This window comes from Lissotriton helveticus, chromosome 3_1 (assembly GCF_964261635.1).
Source record: "Lissotriton helveticus chromosome 3_1, aLisHel1.1, whole genome shotgun sequence".
Taxonomy (NCBI): Eukaryota; Metazoa; Chordata; class Amphibia; order Caudata; family Salamandridae; genus Lissotriton; species Lissotriton helveticus.
In genome coordinates this window covers 773,439,117-773,451,443 of record NC_136061.1, presented here as the reverse complement: position 1 = coordinate 773,451,443, position 12,327 = coordinate 773,439,117, and positions in this window count along the sequence as shown.

Sequence of the window (12,327 nt, the reverse complement as noted above, 5' to 3'; positions counted from 1 at the left end):
TTCCGCTTAACGCTCATATTAATATGTGGGAAGGTGGGCCAGCCCCTCTTTGTCCCGGTTCCTTAGCGGAGTAAGAAACCGCTAAGCATGTGGTACTCTTCTGTCCGGCATACAAGAGTCCCACATCTAAGTGGGTGATTTAATTTTGTAAAAACCAGGGTATCAGAAACTACAGAGAAACTTTTAGAATTTTAAAATCTGATATTGTCCCGGTTACTGTTGTTGTGACATCGAAATTCTTATTTGCAATGTGGTTAAAAAGAAGGTATCTTCTTGCCACCGGCACTGCCAAAGCGTAAGATTTTTAGCCTTTTCCTTCTTCATGTAGGGCAATGTGTTATAAATGAGGTCAAAATGTGCACTCCATTCACCATGTTGAGGTTGAGATGCCATTAAGGTGGGCAATTTATGGTTGGATACACACAATTTAAGGCTAGAACCATATCAAATATTGGAGGGCTTCGATGTGCTTGCCATGTTTTTATTAGATGTTTTTATATGATTTGTAATTGTATTTTAATATTTAGATGTTAAATTATATTCTTAAGATATTGTTTTAGATTTCCCATACTGCCTGTTATTTATTTATTAATGGTCAAACTCCCTAAATGAAATAATTGTACCCATATAGTATATGTATGTCTCTGCATCTCCGAATTGGTTTTATCGGTGTTTCTCCTTTTTTTTAATCTTTGGATGTAAAAATTTTATATTTCTGCACTTTTATGACCATAACGGCCAAAATAAAGTTATTTTGATGATGACATTAATAGGACTATATTAACACTTAAATAACAATGTGGCTCACAAACAGGTGACAGCAAAATGATCAGCTCTTTAGCATAGAAAAACCTTGTCAGACTCCCACCTTCTATAACATCATATAAATAATACCTTAACATTCCACATATAATACATCACAGAATGAACTGGATTCAATTGTTTTATAATGAATAAGCAGTCAGTTAAGGTTATTTGTACTGTGTAAGTTTGTGTGAACTTTACAAAAATGTATTATGTACAACATATACCAACAAATTTGATCATAATGGTACCTATAATATTGTTGCTCTATTCAGCAACTGTGAGTTGGATTTATCTCCTTACCTGTTTGGTCACCTTTTTATTTCCTTGTAGGCATTGAGAGAGTTAGTCTCTCAAGGCCGGTGTTTAGGAGTTGCCTGGCTCCACCTACCTATCCTGTCCCACTTCCCTTTGGGAGCACCATCTTAGAAGGGCTAAATAGTCAGTTTTTAATGGTATTATGCATTTCTTTCACACTTTCTACTTTACTTATAATTTGTTCCCAGTACCTTTCCCACACAGGGGAGCCTGTGTAGGGCAAGGCGGGTTGCTGGGCCCCAGGTTTGTCCCTTGTTTTTGTTGCCCATCTGTTTTCAGAGTGTGCTTAGCTCCGGTGTGTAAACACCACCTTATATGCCGGGCTCGTTTTAGACTCTAGGACTGGAATTTCTTTCTTAAGAATAGAACTCTGTGATTTAAATAAACTGTTGTAGGGCGTTTTAGGATTCAAGTGAATTTTCCCGATTCATGCCCTTATATAGGTACAATTCACATTGCCCTAATATAGGTATAGAAATCATTCCCTTATTTAGACATAGCCCATGCAGACCAAATACAGGCATGGGTACTTCCACCCGTACCAAAACGTCACAACGATTTCTTGGAAAATCGACTTAAGCAGTCAGGGACCTTCCCTTGCTTGAATATTGATTTGTCCAAGAACTCATGTACTTTACAAAGAACTGCTATTCCCTTGGGGTTCTTTCCTAATGTTATTACGCCCGACTTTACGTCAAACTAGACACCTTCAAGGTATAAATATGCCTTCATTTGCTCTAGCAAGGCGCGGTGGTTCGGAGCAGTTCGACTATCTACTTGCCTGACGCAGCTCGCTACAGCAAGTGCCGAAGGAAGCCGACCCTATAGCTGACGCACTGATCGAGAGGCTGCATTTTTCTAGGCGAAAATCCAGCTCCAGTGTTTCCAAGCTCCCCTTGCAGGGTATTGGGAAATCGAGTCCCGAGACTGAGATACTAGACCTCCTTCATTCTAAACTAAGGTATGGAGCTGATTAGAACCTAGAGAAATCTTGAATAGATTCTTGGCAAAGAAAAACTAAACCTTTGCTACACCATACTTACTTCTTCCCACGTACTAGACTTAGGTTAGGTACCTTGGGGTAGGCATATTTTAGAAGCACCAGTTGAGTACTTTTAGCCATTGTTATTTATGTATGTTTTAATATATGGTTTAGAAACCATACAATGCTCTTACAGTATTATTTTATAATATTGTTCTCGCCGTACGCATTATACTTTGCAGTCTGCATTACGATTGTTACCCTTGCTAAAAAAAACAGGTTCTTTCAAACTACAGGCCAATTTCTCTCCTTCCTTACCTGGCTAAAATTCATGAAGCTTATGTCACTACTCACCTCTCCAATTTTATTGAAGATTCCAACTACCTGGATCCTCACCAGGCTGGATTTCGGCCTGCCCACTCCACCGAGACTGTTATCACCACCGTCATGGATTCTCTCCGTGACAATGCGGACAAGGGAATACCTCAGGCTCTGGTCTTATTAGATCTGACTGCCGCGTTCGACACGGTCGACCATGCCATCTTATTGGACCGTGTCGAACAGGCAGGCATCCGGAGTTCTGCCTATAATTGGATCAGGTCTTTCCATAGTGACCGCACTCAAGCGGTCCGCCTGGCCCCTTCCACTGCTCCTAAAATCCCGAGGACCTGTGGGGTTCCTCAGGGCTCATCGTTGTCTCCTCTTCAGTTTAATTTGTACCTTGTCCCTCTGATCCAGTCTCTGGGAAAGTTCAAAGTCGCCACATTCAATTACGCTGACAACCTCCAGCTCATCTTCACTATTGACAGTTCTCCCGACTCAATCAGGGAATTCCAGGACACCATGCTACATTTTCGTTCTTGGATGGATGCCAATCATTTAAAACTGAATCCTGGAAAGACAGAAATAATTCTTAACGGCAAAAGCCAAATGCTTTGGGGCCCCCAATATTGGCCCCCGGAATTAGGTCTCCCGCCCATCCCCTCCACATCGGTTAAAAGTCTGGGAGTAGTTATCGACAGAGACCTATCACTGAAAACTCAGGTGGGCACGGTGGTATCCTCCTGCTTCTACCAGCTCCGCAGGATAAAGAAAATCGTCGGATGCTGACCCAGTCGGCTCTGAGCCAGGTGGAGATTAGCGTTAGTACTATCCCACCTGGATTATGCCAATTCCATCTATCTGGGCCTTCCTCTGTATCTTGGCAAACGTCTCCAACTGGTCCAGAACCAAGCTGCCGGACTGACCCACCAGCAGCCCCGTTGGCAGTCAGCCAGGCCCCTGTTAAAACAACTCCACTGGCTCCCCTTTCCCCAACGAGTAGAATTTAAAACTGCCTGTATTGTCTTTAAGACTCTCCATGCTCGTAGCCCTCAATTTATCAACACCCTCCTGTCTAGGTATAACCCTTCCCGCAATCTTTGATCTGCCAATCTTCACCTTCTGGCCACGCCAACCTTTAAGCTGCAACGCCAGGGCGGACGCAGATTTGCTATCCTTGCATCCAAACTCCCTTCCTTTGGGGATTCGCTCCTGTACTGACCTTTTAGCGTTCAGGAAACAGCTTAAGACCTGGCTTTTCTCTCTGGCCTAGGCTCAACTCCTTGTCCATCTAGGTTTTTCTGTTAGTCAGCGCCATGAAGCCCCTGGGTGTAGGTGCGCTATATAAAAGCCTATTAACATAACATAACATAACATTGTAGCAGTTCAATTTACTTGCATGAGAACAAAGACTGTTCAATAAAACCTTTTATTGAAAACGCCGATCTCTCTATTTCTCTGCACCTCTGTAGAAACGAAGCATGCACGAGTGACTGAGTGAAATACTTATCTATTGTTTCCATGACTCTAGAGATCTATTTCTTATTCCTGGGAAACAAAGTTGTCATGTTTATGCGGTTGTCAGAAAGTTTCTAGTGACCTCCAAGCTAGCTGGCACTCACTATTAAGTTTAATATATTTGATAGAGACCTATTCTACCTCAGTCCTACGTCTAAACTATAGGATATATTATTGCAGTGTGCAGAGCCTATTGGGAATATAGGAACTACACTACATGGTGCCCAACATTTGGTAAGGCACTAATTTAACGCTAGATACTAAAGTTACTCAGTCGTGCTTTTTTTTAGAGACCCCTTTTTCCCGTAAAATATTCCAATAGACGTCTGGAGTGGGTAAAAGAATAAGATATCCGCCATAACTGAGTAGGACGAAAATCCTATGTATTCGTTTTGGTTTTTCAACGTTGGAGTATATAGTGTTCCAAAATATTGTGCACCTTTTCTTTGTTTTCTTGAAACTTGCTCTGCAACTTTCATTAAACAATGTCGAATAACAGCAACAGCACTGAGAACGGTGGAGCTGCAACAGCTACAGCCCAACCAGGCTTAGACGTTACAGGTTTCCAACAAGATGACCCGGATGCTATAATCATCCCAGAAAACTTAAGGAAAACCATCACTTTAAAACGTATAACTAATGGCCTATCATCAAGAGGTGGTAGGGTAATTTTTGTGATAGAGGCACACAAATATCGGCAGACATAGGTATTCTATTCATAGATTGTCTTCCCGGAAGCAAATTCAGTAATGCATGTGTTTCACTTCTACAAAGTAGAGGAGCAGCCAACGGAATACGTTATTTTCAAGGATATTGAAATACCACTAACATACCAAGAGCATGCACTCTGGTTTAAAGGCGCCCTACTACATCAAAATCACATTACCAGGCTCGGTCCACTAGGTAGACCAGGAGCAACATGACCGGTATTAGCCAGCTATACACCACATCCTGTCATTGAAGAAATGTCAGGTGAAGAACTATTAGTTCAACTAAAACAACTAATCGAAATACATAGACAATTAGCACCGTATGTCATGCGGACTCTAACAGTCAACCTCCTATAAGGATTCCACAACACACCCCTTACATGGGGAACACAAATAAAATCACACCACAGACTATAGTTTACCAATGACTATAGTCATTGGTAAACTAACAGCAAAAAGGGATCAAATTCCATTCTGGATAGCTCAAACAATTACTCAAATTGAGGCAGTATTTCCCGATACTACCCCTCATGAGAAACACAGGATTTTAACAATCTGTTTATCAATGGGGATCGGATCACACCTGGAGGACGGCGACACTTGGGGTACAGTCTTTGCTGCAATCTACATAAAAACACATGGTGTTCCGTCTATGGTTGTAATACCAGGCGTCCTGAAACAGATTCAAAATTAATACGGGGCAGAGCCTGCTTTAAATCTAGGTATGAAATTACTGAAAGATTTCAAACAGGTCTCAACAATAATATTAGCTAATATTAAAGGTGAAGCAGCGTCCCTGGTGATCCATCAAAAACTAAGAGAATTTGATGTAACCATATGAACTGGCCAGAATAATTGAAAAATCCTATGAAGAACTAGGTAGAGACAGTTTGGGTGGTAAACCAGTAAAAGCCCAGCTGACAGAAAGTCCTGAAAAGGTCTTTATTAAAAACACTCTCACTGTTCCTAAAAAGAAGTGGGAGAACACTAAACAAACTTCTAAAGAGAAGCGTTCTCAATCCCGAGGAAGGTATCCTCAAAAGGAGCCCTCTGAAAGAAGGTTAACCTCAGGAACAGGGATAATTTGAGAAAACCTGATAGATATCAAAATACTGATACACGTTCCTCTCGTACCTTTCAGACTTCATCACCGAAATCGGATAGAAGAGGATGATCAGAACAAAAGGAAGAACGCGTGAGGTCCAAAAACGATCAGCACGTTCCAAAAAAATAAGAAAACCCAATTCACCAAATAGAAGGTAGCAGGTCTAAAAATCAGACAAGCCGAGAATCTTGAGGACACAACTCATGAACGGGGAGTGGTCTCAGACAATGTTGGACAGCGCAGCAGAAGTAATCATAGCTCGCAAGATCTTGAAGGATCATCTGGAGACAGTGGATTTGAATGAGTACATCCAAGTTGAAACTGCTGATACCAGGGTTAGTGTCCCGCACAAGTTATATAAAGTTACACTCCGTATGGAGGGGGATATAACTAAAAAAATAAGAGCACTCTTTTGGGAGAAGGTCTCTAAGGGTTATGACATTCTTCTAGCTGAACAAGACTGGCCACCTGAATTTGTCAGGGAGTGCCCACATGGAGAAGAAATAATTATGCCAGCTTTCTCCAACCATATTCCAATTCATAAAAAATACACCTATGCCAGGAAATGGGTAGTAGCCCAGGCACCTGCATTATGTAAAAATCATGTGGGATGGGATGAGGATTCTCCTCAACATAAACTCCAGTTAAAAACTCAACCAACTGCACAAAGGCAGTATCCTGTTAAGCAAGAAGCTAAAAAAAAGTCAGGGAGATCTTAGATCAACTTGAATACCAAGGGGTGATTGAAACATGCGAATCACTGACATATTATCGAAAGACACAATATCGAGATACTAAAATATCGACACAAATATATCGGAAACATTAATATCGACCTCCTATACTTAACTATAAACATACAAAAATATCGGGAACAATATATCGACATACATAAACACCGATGTCAATATTATCGACTACATACATATCAAAGACCATAAATATCGATCACATTAAAATGTATACACCAGTACTAAAATATCGAAATCACTAATATCGTGAACAATAATATCGTCAATTTAAATATATCGATAAAATAAAATAAATATATAAACATAATTGGTAGCGCCAAAATTTATTATTTCCTATAAAATAAACACCTCTCATTTAATTATAGATTTTTAAACATTTTTTAAAAGTCAACAACATATAATATTTATCATTCATATTACCAAAATATTTATACTTAATTATTTTCTTTTCTTTTAAACATAAATAAATAATATTAGCCTTATCTAACAACATGAAACTCCAAACAGAAATTCAAATATACTAACTAACCAATAAACACACAGAAATACAAAAGTAACCAATAGCAAACTAATTGCTAATTACAATACTCTATATAAACAATTACCCACTAAACACAAACCACATGCTAAAACAAACAAAAGGAGACACATCTATGGATGAATTGCACTACAACGACAAGAACATCAAAATTAGCAGGATAAATTAATGACTTTCAAGTAAGTAATTCTAATAATATAAATATACTTAACTACTAAAATGTAAATTAATTATTAAAAATGCACTTTTCCATGTCTCAATCAACTACAGATTAGTCTACTAAGATATACCACACAACTGATTTCTGATAAAATAAAACGCTGAAAAATGTATATATATTTTCTATATTTAAAACATGTTTAAATCTTTTAAATAAAATACAAGCCATAATGTTAAAATCCTATGATTTCTTTTTTCTCTTCTAACGCTGCAGAAAACTATCCTAACAAATACAAGAATACAGAACTCAAACATAAAGATAAAACTAACAAAGTAAGTAAAATGAAACACTAAATTAAAAGCTAAAATCTAAATAAATGAGCACATTTTGTAACTAATTATACATATCTACTTTTTATTTTCTACTACCACTACAGACAATTCTAACAGACAACAAACAGAGAAAAATACTCAGAAAACCAAAGATACAAAAAGCTAAGTAAGTATATTCAAAACCTTCATTAACTAGTAACATTTTTAAAATGAAACACTGGTTTACATTTCTAATACATATCTAATTTTGTATTTTAGAAACCACTACAAAAGACTATACTACAAAAGAACAAACAACAAAATTATACATTAAAAAATAAAACTAACAAAGTAAGTACCTCCAAATATTAAACTAAGGGTTAAAACGCCAAAAATAGCACATGTTCTAATTAATAACAAAAATCTACTTTTTATTTCCTCCTAAAACTACAGAAAACTCTACTGACAAAATACAGAAAATAAATAACCGAATCCCAAAGATATAACTAACTAAGTAAGTATATTGAAGGACTAAAGTAACTGATAAAATGTTAAAAACATAAATACATGTTAACATTTCTAACACATATGTACTTTTTATTTTCAGATACTACTACAGAATAGTCTACTAAGAAATAACAGACAACTCTACTCCAAAGTCCTATCTAAAATTAACAAAGTAAGTATATTCACAATTATTTATAATATCCTACAGTTATTAGCAGCCAATTTTATAGAAACATTTGGCACTGAAAATCTAACAATATACAAAAGCAAGTCATAACAATTACTCTGATTTTTACCTAACAGATCAAAGACAATCAGAAAACACAGTCAACAACTGAAGAATAAAGCATATCAAAATATTTCACAGATTTGGACCAATTGTAAGTATATACTAAACAATTGTTTAATTAATTAATTTTAAACACAAACATTACCATTTACATAACTATTAAATATATCTCTTGTAGATTTACAAACAACAAAATGAATGAGGGAGCAGAATTTGTGACCAGCCAGAAAGGAAAGCTATTACTCTGCTACATGGGTTACACTTATACCCAGGAGAAACAATATGGGTTGAAAGTAAATTGGAAATGTTGCAAATATTTTTCTAACAGGTGTTATGGAAGGGCAACAACTAGAGAAGCAACTGTACTTTATACGAGGGAACACAACCACCCACCAAACATAACAGAAATAGAAGTTAGAACAGCTTTAGAAAACATAAAAGAGGCAAGCACAGGTTCCCAAAAACCAACCAGTGTCATATTAAAAGAAGAAATTCCCAAAATTCCCAAAACATCAACAACACAGATGCCAAATATTCTTGCACTAAAAAGAACTATGGCACGAACAAAAAAAACTACTACTACTACCACACCACCTCCAAGAACATATAGTGATATAAGTTTAAATGCCAACCAAACCATAACTCTAAACAAACAACCATTTATCATTTACGACAATGAAAGCAACGATAAAAGACTTATAATTTTTGGAACAAATTTTAACTTAATAAAACTTCAGCAAACCCAATATTGGATGATGGACGGGACTTTTAAGATCTGTCCCAAACCTTTTTTCCAATTATACACCATACATGGCCTATATCACAACTGCAACATACCTCTACTTTATGCACTACTACCAAATAAAACTAATTCCACATATATGGAATTATTAAATATAATCAAACAAAAAACTAATGACTATTCCCCAGAAAAAATAATCCTAGATTTTGAGCAAGCAATGCTTTCAAGCATCTTGAAATTACACCCCCATACCTGCATTCAAGGCTGCTACTACCATTTAAACCAGTGTCTGTGGAGGCATCTACAAAAGACAACCTTAAGCATAGAATATGCAACAAACTCATCTTTTGCATATCAAATAAAAAAAATCATAGCACTGGCTTATGTTCCAGAAACAGACGTAGCAGAACACTACAACATTCTAATAGATAGCACCTTTTATAAACAAAATGAGGCAAAACTGAGTCCATTTTTGGACTACTTTGAAGACACCTGGGTAGGCAGACTCCATAGATCTGGCCACAGAAGAAACCCTAAATTCCTAATACCCTGGTGGAACGTTTACAAAAGCACCTTAAACGGAGAATCAAAAACAAATACCGCAGTTGAAGGTTGGCACAATGCCTTTATACAATCAACTGGCAGAACTAAACCAAGTTTAGAAACATTCATTAAATGCCTACAAAAAGAACAAAGCTACCAGGAGTTTAGAATGGAACAATCCATTACTGAACTAGTCCCTAAAACATCTAAACAAACCAAACAAATGCACAAATACCTAGAACAACAAGTAAAGTGATACCCCAGTACTAAAGGCATGGAATACCTAAACCTAATTGCCAAAACACTACTCTAAATAAATCTGAACACCAAACCAGTACATAAAAATGAAACCTAAACAATCAAAACAACATCTAAATCTTTATTTTCAATACTCTTTAATGTATGCAATATATAATAGTTTTTTACATATATATGCACACATTACTTACAGTTCATTACTATGAAACAGAACAATAATAATAAATACATTACCCACCCACAAATTATAAAAAAATAAATAACTTACCAAGCATGTCGACTATCCAGGATATCCTTCTCCACCAAAATAATCCAGTTAGTGAAAAATGTTCCCAAAAAAAAATGCAAAAATACAACTGTACCAAAATTCGATAATCCATCCAACGAAAATCCTTAGGTAAACCATAATAATCCCGAAAATTGTTCAAAAATAAAATAAACGCTCCAGGAAAACCGAAAGGTTTAAAGAAGTGTTTGAAATGCATTGGTTAATGAAACTAACAAACACTTCCTTAAAAAAAAAAAAACGCTCCTTCAGAAATGGCGAACACCTAGAACAGAAACATATAAAACATACATTCCCACCCACATAAAACTACTAGCATTAGTATTAACATTATATTCCTAATACATATACTTTAAACATGTATATAGTAACTCTCCAAACAAGCCTAAAACAAGGTAAAACTACGAGTACCTACCACACGTAAATAAACGATCTTAAACACTGTAATCCAACTCACTTACATCTAACAACAATAAATAGCACCACACAAGTCTCAAAAATAAAATTAAACACACATAAAACATATAAAACAAACCTTACCTTAAGCGACGTGAAGTCTCTCCCAACCGCGAGCTGCTCTCCATCCAAATAACACAAAACGACCTAACCCGGTTACAAAATAAAAGACCCAAAAGCAACAAAATAGTCCATTATGACAAATATATTAATAATTCTGTGTAAAATTACCTACAATAAATGCAAAATTAGTACAATATTTTACACAATGTTTTTTTATTTCTTATATTAAATATTTGTAAAATATGTAGTAAAACTGTACAAATAAATATTATAAAATAAATAATATTTATTGACAAAATATGAGAAATGTTATAAAATGTTACAAAAATGTGTTATTTCAATTTTGAATTTGTATATAAACAAACCTATGTTCAAAACAACATGTATACAAATGTATTGTTTAAATAATTAATATTAATATTTTAAATATTAATATTAATATAAAAATTGTATTTACTAACAACATATGTAACACTATAAAAATGTGATATGACATTAAACAATACTGTATTTTCTTTTTGTCATAAACAAATATTCTAACTTTTGTATAATGTTTTTGTTTCAAAAATATACATATTTCACAAATGTCAATAATATATTTAGAAAATAATTATCTCTGCAAATTATACAATACCTAATACATTTATGTTGTTGAAAATAATTTATTAAGTGTCTGTGTTTTTACTATTAATATCATAAATTTTTTGTTTCCCATACATAAAAATAATATATATTTTTTGATATACATAAAAAAACAACTCTTCCCAAACTAATCCACATAAACATCAATTAGTTGCTGGACACTAATTATATATAATTTACTATTCCCACTACAATCTACATAAAATTAAAGTAGGTGCTGGACACTAATTAAATAAAAATTACTATTCCTACTCCAGTCTACATAAAATTGAAGTATTTGCTGGACACTAATTAAATATAGTTTACTATTCCCACTCCAGTCTACATAAAATTGAAGTATGTGCTGGACACTAATGAAATATAATTTACTATTCCCACTCCAGTCAACATAAAATTGAAGTAGGTGCTGGACACTAATTAAATATAAATTACTATTCCCACTCCAGTCTACATAAAATTGAAGTAGGTGCTGGACACTATTTAAATATAAATTACTATTCCCACTCCAGTCTACATAAAATTAATATAAGTGCTGGACACTAATTAAATATAATTTACTATTCCCACTCCAGTCTACATAAAATTGAAGTAGTTGCTGGACACTAATTAAATAAAAATTACTATTCCCACGCCAATCTACTTAAAATTGAAGTATGTGCTGGACACTAATTAAATATGATTTACTATTCCCACTCCAGTCTACATAAAATTGAAGTAGATGCTGGACACTAATTAAATATAATTTACTATTCGCACTCCAGTCTACATAACATTTAAATAACTGCTGGACACTAATTAAATATAATTTACTATTCCCACTCCAGTCTACATAACATTGAAGTAGTTGCTGGACACTAATTAAATAAAAATTACTATTCCCACTCCAATCTACATAAAATTGAAGTATGTGCTGGACACTAATTAAATATATTTTACTATTCCCACTCCAGTCTACATAAAATTGAAGTAGGTGCTGGACACTAATTAAATATAATTGACTATTCCCACTCCAGTCTACATAA